The sequence below is a fragment of the Lolium perenne genome, chromosome 7 (assembly GCF_019359855.2).
Source record: "Lolium perenne isolate Kyuss_39 chromosome 7, Kyuss_2.0, whole genome shotgun sequence".
In the NCBI taxonomy this organism is placed as follows: Eukaryota; Viridiplantae; Streptophyta; class Magnoliopsida; order Poales; family Poaceae; genus Lolium; species Lolium perenne.
Genome location: NC_067250.2, coordinates 282452606 through 282459748, shown reverse-complemented (window position 1 = coordinate 282459748; position 7143 = coordinate 282452606). Strand labels below are relative to the sequence as shown.

At 41.5% G+C, this 7143-nt stretch overlaps 1 long non-coding RNA gene across 1 annotated transcript; it reads right to left on the bottom strand.

Moving 5' to 3' along the window:
* Positions 1-644: 644 nt before the first annotated feature.
* On the bottom strand, positions 645-5559 carry LOC127312492 (uncharacterized). Its single transcript, XR_007858400.1, has 4 exons — positions 4887-5559; positions 4473-4639; positions 1345-1450; positions 645-1033 (listed from the first exon to the last, which is right to left on the bottom strand). It is a non-coding gene; the product is annotated as an uncharacterized lncRNA (long non-coding RNA).
* Positions 5560-7143: the final 1584 nt, after the last annotated feature.

Sequence of the window (7143 nt, the reverse complement as noted above, 5' to 3'; positions counted from 1 at the left end):
ACGTGCTATCAATATGGTGTAATTCTCTCTCATCTATTCTATGACTACCTTGGACTATATATAGAAGTGGACAATTGTCTTTGTTGGCGGACACGAAATAGAGTTGTAAATGTGCTACGTCTAGCACGTTAGGATGCCGTAGTCTAGTCTGTTAGAACTCTTTCCATAGTACAACAGGTAAACAGATTGGACCCGACTAGGGAGCATCCGGTGCTGGTTAGTCTACCCAGCACCCGGATGCTGGTTTGTGCGACCCAACATCTGGATGCTGGTTTGACCGGATCAGCACCCAGCCAATTCGGCACAGGCAAGCCCCGTTTCTTGGCCCTAGATCCAACACAAGCTTATCTTCCTCCTACAGAATCGCTATGGATACATATGGCTTACAAAATTGAATCAAGACAACTTCCTACAATCCCAGAAAAATCAAAGATCAAATCCATGACCTTATTAGAAAAAGATAAAATCCATGACCGATCTGCTCTGGTATAGATCTGTCTCAGAACCTAAATCATGCAGCAAAAAAAAAACAGAAACCTGTAACTTAAATCCGTTTCAGATCGGACACAGAGAACAAATAAACTTGTACCCAAACCATAGGATATGGTCAGAAAACACCAGATGCATGCAACAGAAAAAACACATATGCATCAACTTAGAGATATGGGCAAATATATTTAGCAAAATTCACAGGTTCATGAAGCATATTGCTACTACCCTGCACCAACTTATCTGGATTCAGCAATCCCAAATATATACAACAAAGAACAAACCTTCATCAACTTTATGTGGGATATTGACAGCAAGAACAACAACCCCGGCAGTAGCTAAAAACTAAGATTCCCCAGGTGCATACAACATGCTAACAGACCTGGATCAACATAGATACATTGGGGGAAATCCCAGGTTCCATGCAACAAAATGCATAGAGGAAACTAGTGCAAAATTTATGGAAAAACTCCTGCTGAGTATACACACATAATGCATTCATTTCGCGAGTTGCTCCTGCTGGCAACCGAGTTGCTCCTGCAATCTACATTATGTAAAAGAAACTTAGCAAAAGAACATTTTCCATTGATCAAAATTATGTGTAAACAACTTAGCACGTGCCTGAAGTAACAAAGTAATGTATAGAAAACCAACTTCTTAAAAGAAGACTCTCCACTAATGGACGTTATGTGTAAACAACTTAGCACATTTGTGAAGCAACAAACTATATTATTATGTAAAGGCAACTTAGAACTAAATTTACGCAAAAATCAACTTAACAAATTTCAGTATCCAACTTAAGCATATTAGTAAAGCAACTTAAAAAAGCACAATGGCTTGCATGTGGATTTATACCTCATTAGGAAAGCTCCGTGCCAACTTTGAAGATACAAACTCTTCAATCCTCGTCATCACAACAAACAAGACCATCTCTTGCGGTGGCACCGACACCTTCTTTTAGCTATTTTGTGCCAAAGGAAAAAAAAACATGTTAGACAAATTATTGTCAACTATGGACCGGCAACACCTAGGACTAATACTAGACTTTGTTCTAGGTCATACAAAAGAACTGACAACACCGGCAAAATATGCACAGAGAAGCGCTTGACATTCTCTTTAGTCATTTGTTCTACACTAGTCTTAAAGCTTGAATGCTAGAAAATCAACTTTCTATTTATAAACTGGGCAGAGGGCATTTCTCGTTTACCCAAATTTAATTGCGTTGTATGGAAACAAACTCAGCAATATGATGTCACAATTTAAGTATGCCGACTGAAGCGACTTAATTAAATTCAGCAGTGAACTCAAAAGCATGACGATAAAAAGAAGAACATAACAAAATCAGTATACTACTTCGACACATTTGGTTGTAACTCGAACTTAATCAAAGTTAAACAGACAAATCGATCATATTAGTATGAAAGTCAAAAGGATGTTGCTAAACATCAAAATTAAACTATATGATGAAAATCAACCTATAAACCATGATGTGAAAGGCAAACTTAGCTATATGTAGTACACAACTTAAGCAAGTTGAAGGAACGACTCGGTTAAAAACAACATGCAGCTTAAGCACGCCGAGCCTTAAAAAGCAAAATGCAACTTAGGTATTTTCAAGTAACTAACTTAGTTATTTTTGGTATCCAACTTAAGCATGATGAACAATCAAACTTAAGGAAAATTAGTATCAAACTTAACCATTTAGTCAAACTATCATGTCTCTGTGCATTGTGCAACACTACAAAACAGAAGTGCATACCTTAGATGCCAATACTGAGGAACAAAAGGGAGGTGGTACTAATATACATGAAGCATTTTTTACTTCCCGAGTTGCTGAAATTTATACATGTAAATCCTTCACTCCATCACTGTCGATTAAAGATATTTATACGAGAAGAAATGCAGGCTTGCACCATGAAGCGAGACAGAGCCTATCTAAATTTTGCTCAGTGTGGACTCCACAAGTTCAGAAAGCACAAAATACTTGCCACTAGTACCTTCCTAAAAGTGAAGCCACTAAATTTTGTTCAAGAACCACAGGAAAAACCTAATGCCAGAATAATCTAGATGTCAGCCTACCAATAGTCTATGTCAAGAGAACACACAGAATTGAGGGTGGCACTACCATGGAATCAAGACAGTCCTACATATTGGGTAAGATACGATCATTATTTCGTCAAAGATAAGCTATCAACATTAATCTAGATTTAGCAAAGTAGAGTACAATCATGTTCAACCAGATTATATGTCATCTAGATCTAACTTCTACGACCAAGTCAAGGCTGGACAATTATAGTTTGTGGGCGTGCCCAATAGTTGGTTTAGGCTTTATATTCTTGTACATCCGGTGTAATGGGATGTTTCAAGCTGGAATTCTAGTTTTTGGTGTTTCCAAAAGAGTTTCTTTTGATCTATTTTGCTCATCAGATGACACCATGCAAAAAGCTTCTCACGCAACAACAATGTCCTCCATGGAACAACTTAGTAAGTGGTGATAATTAACTTTTTGTTTGCAAAATGGTGATAATTAACTTCATTGCATCTAAAAAGCAACTTATCATCTGGCCAGTGACACGGTGAGCTGCCTAAGCAAACTTTAACCTAAAAATCTGGGATTTATGCCCGTGTGCTTTTTCGCCCCCATCTGGAAAGCCTACTGAGTAGGACGATTACCACACAGAAAACTTAGTTGGACTGGTACCTGCAGCTTGGTGGACTGCAAGCTGCAACTTAGGAGAAAGCGTAAAACAACTTAAGCTAAAGTGGATAATCAACTTAAGGAAACATGGTAAGCAACTCATGAACCTACGGGACAAGTGCATAATTCAAAAGAAAAAAAAAGCCAAATGCATACTACAGGTAGATAAAAAGCAACTCAGCGGGCGTTGCGGAACAACAAATGTAATATGCAACAACTTACAACAATAAAAGACCAACTTAGTGGACTGCAAGCTACAACTTAGGAGAAAGCGTAAAACAACTTAAGCTAAAGTGGATAATCAACTTAATGGAACATGATAAGCAACTCATGAACCTACGGGGCAAGTGCATAATTCAAAAAAAGAAGGCAAATGCATACAACAGGTAGATAAAAAGCAACTAAGCGCGAATTTGCGGGACAACAAATGTGATATGCAACAACTTACAACAATAAAAGAGCACCCTTACCATTATGTTAAGTGCCTAACAAGAAAAGTGGACAACTTAACTACAATCACTATGCAACTTAACGGGAAATTGATGGACAACATAACAACATACACAACTGTGTATTACACAAAAAATAACAACAATGTGATATCATCTACCACTTTAAAAAAAGAATCTAGTATGCAATTTATCATAAACAACGCCCAAATGACACACCTAATCAATCAGAGAATGTACTAAGATGAAATTGCTACATCAACTTAATACTAATTTCCTACTAATTCTGGGAATTTCGCGATGAGGATAGGATCCAGGGTGACAAACCTGTACGAAAATTCAGATTGCAACTTAGGCTACTCCGACTAACCAACTTAGTTCTATGCTAAAAGCAACTTAACTATTGTGACAAGACAAGTTAATTTGAAAAAAGGGACAGCGATTCAAAGAAAAACAATTCCGCCCTCTAGAAAATAAGGATATTAATTGGAACCTAGGCTAATCATGTTAGTTCTATGATGAAAGCAACTTAATTACAATGACAAGACAACTTAATTGGGAAAAGGGACACTAAATCAAATAAAACAATTCCGCACTGCAAAATTAGAATCCAACTTAGACTAATCAGCTTAATAAACTTAGTTCGATGCTAAAAACAACTTAACTATGGTGACATAACAACTTCAATATAACACTGAATAATGCTATCTTTCTCACTCAACTCATAACAACACAGTAATAGTAAGAATTACGAACGCTACAGAATGACTAACAATACAAGAAAAAGAGCAAGATAAAACAACTTGGTTAGTTGTGCCGGTAATTGTCAACCACACCTCATGTTGTGCCGGTAATTGTCGACCACACCTCATGCGCATATGTACTTATACAAATATGCCTCGCAGCAAAGCAGGTCTCAGCTCCATGATAGGGCATTAGATAAAGCCCAGGGGAGGTGATTTTAGATCACTCCATGACATAAGCATTATGCACATTTATTGTTCTGCATCGAAAAATCTTCATGGTTATGCATCTCCCTAGTTTAACCACCCCAAGATGGCCAGAACATAACAAGACGAAGTATCACCGAACCATCTAAACCAAGTGTGCAGTTTTCATAGACAAATGAGACTAGCACAACAACTCAACGAGGTGCAAAATGTTAGGCATACAGACTATCAGGCCCCTGAAAACAATTCAACGAACACCTAGTGCATGCCCAAGTACATTGCAATACACAACCAACTTACTCTTTGGAGACATGGAAGAAGGTCTTCTGGCCGGTGCGGACGCGCTTGATGGTCCAGCCTGATTGGATGTAGTCGGTGACGAAGGTGTCGTCACGACAGCCCGCAGACGTGAGGCTACAGCCAGCCTAGGCAAACATTAGCACCACACCGATCTGGGGCTCGATGTTGAAGGTTATGGCGTCGGGTTGGAGTAGTAGGTGCACCAGAGGGCGAGCTCTACGAAGAAGAGCTCGGGGCATCGAGGGTGGAGCCGGAGGCGCTGGTGCGGGGAGCAACGCTGGCAGCCCGAGATGCGGGCAGCAACACCAGCAGCCCGAGCCAACACCGGAGCTTGACTAGGAGGCGTGGTGGTAGGGCAGGGGCGTGGAACTGGTGGAGGCGCTTGTCTCCGGGCGGCGCAGGCGAGTGGCGGATGTCGGAGCAGCGCCGGCGAGCGTGAGCCTCAAGGCTAGGGTTAGCCATGAAATCTCGATTGGGGGCAGAGAGGCGTGGCGCTGGTAGGGATTCTGTCCAGGAGGCGGGTATGGTGCGGCGGCGGGTGCGCTGTGGCGGCGGGCGCGGTGCGGCGGCGGCGTACGACGGTGGCAGGAGCTGGAGGCGGCGGCATCGTGGGGGAGAAAATGGGGAACGGGTCACATTCGCGAATGGTGGGCAGACGAGCGAGAAAAAGGAAGTGCCTCAGGTGTAATCCTGTCGGGAACTGTCTGCCTAAAGCCTCGTGAGATTGACCGTGATGGAAAGATCGGACGGCGCATAATCGAGTGCTCGTTTTGTCAAATAGCATCCAAGCACTTTTTAGCAATTGGGAACAGATTTTGGGTCATATTCAACAAAAGCCAAAGCAAAAGCCAGGAGTAGCAAAACGTTATCACTTTCACATTTGTGCAACTATCATTGCGCGTGGGCCGGTGTAAATTAAAGCTGTGTGCACGCTCAAATGCTCAATTAATTCAGCCATAGGCTCAACCAAGAATGGGTACCTATAGTTGTGTCACACAACAGAAATGGACCAAGCAGATGACTCACGCAGCCACATGACTATTGAGTCTTGATCTTTTCTGGCACCTTAATTCCACGGCGAGCTAGGGCGAGGCACTCATATTGCATCCGACGCTAGCTAGTTGCAATAGATTTGCACCACAACCTAATCGTATACGAGATCGCTACCACCACTTTACTCGGTAGGTAAAACAATCTTAATCATCTCTTTTTGAAAGGGGGTAAAGGAGTTGCCTCATTCCACTAAATAAGAGAGTTTGACAAGAAAAGTAGAGCCAAAAGATACGAAAGAAACTACTCTCCCAATATTACATTGCTCAAATGCTTTTTCTCCCGCGGAGACCTAAAGCCTAGCCTCAATTTTAAGGAAACTAAGAAGCACCATGGTAGGAGCGGACTTGTTGCGGAAAACCCTCGCATTCCTTTCGTTTCAAATGGCCCAAGAAGTGAGCATGGTGAGAGATGAAATTGCCTTGCAGTTTGGCACATTCGTGGAATTCCACCACGAGTTGATGGAGAGCTGCGATATCACCCACTCGTTGATGGAGATATGTGCAAGGCCAAGCTAATCTTTTTATCATCCTTCAAAGCCTCTTTGAGAAACACCATTGCAAGAAGTGACGCGCCATCGTTTATTGAGTTCGCTTGCAGAGGGGGCAAATGCCGCAATTATTTTATCCATGCTTCTTCAGCTGATCGTCCATATCCTATTTTGAATCACCAACCCATCAAAGAATTTGATTTAGGTGGCACCCAAACTTTCCAAATCATCTTGTTGAAGAGAGTGCAAGTTGCCCCAAATATTGGGGGTTTATATATAAGCCGAAGTTGACGCGTACTCTCCGTTTGTTGTTAGGTTCGAAACAGTGGAATCCTCCACGACCTTGTTGATATGCAAATTACTTAGATCCACCCAAAGGTTGACGAATTCATGGAGATTTTTATGGAAAGGTTAGCATACCTTTTGGTCTCTGAGATTCAAGAACTTTCATGCAAAGCTTTCTTGACATGCATTGTGTGATATTTCGCCTTTAACATGTAAATAAATCTTAACCACCATTGAAATAACACGTATGTGGAACATGGTCTGATGATTCACCCCACGGTTGATGACACTTTCACTGTTGTCCTTGCTTTTGGTTGTACAGATAGAGGGGTTCAGTCGTTCAGATGGGCATATATAGACACGGAGGAGATCATCAAACAACAACTAGGACCTAGCTACGGTTACAGAGGCATGAGTATGGTTCATCGCGGC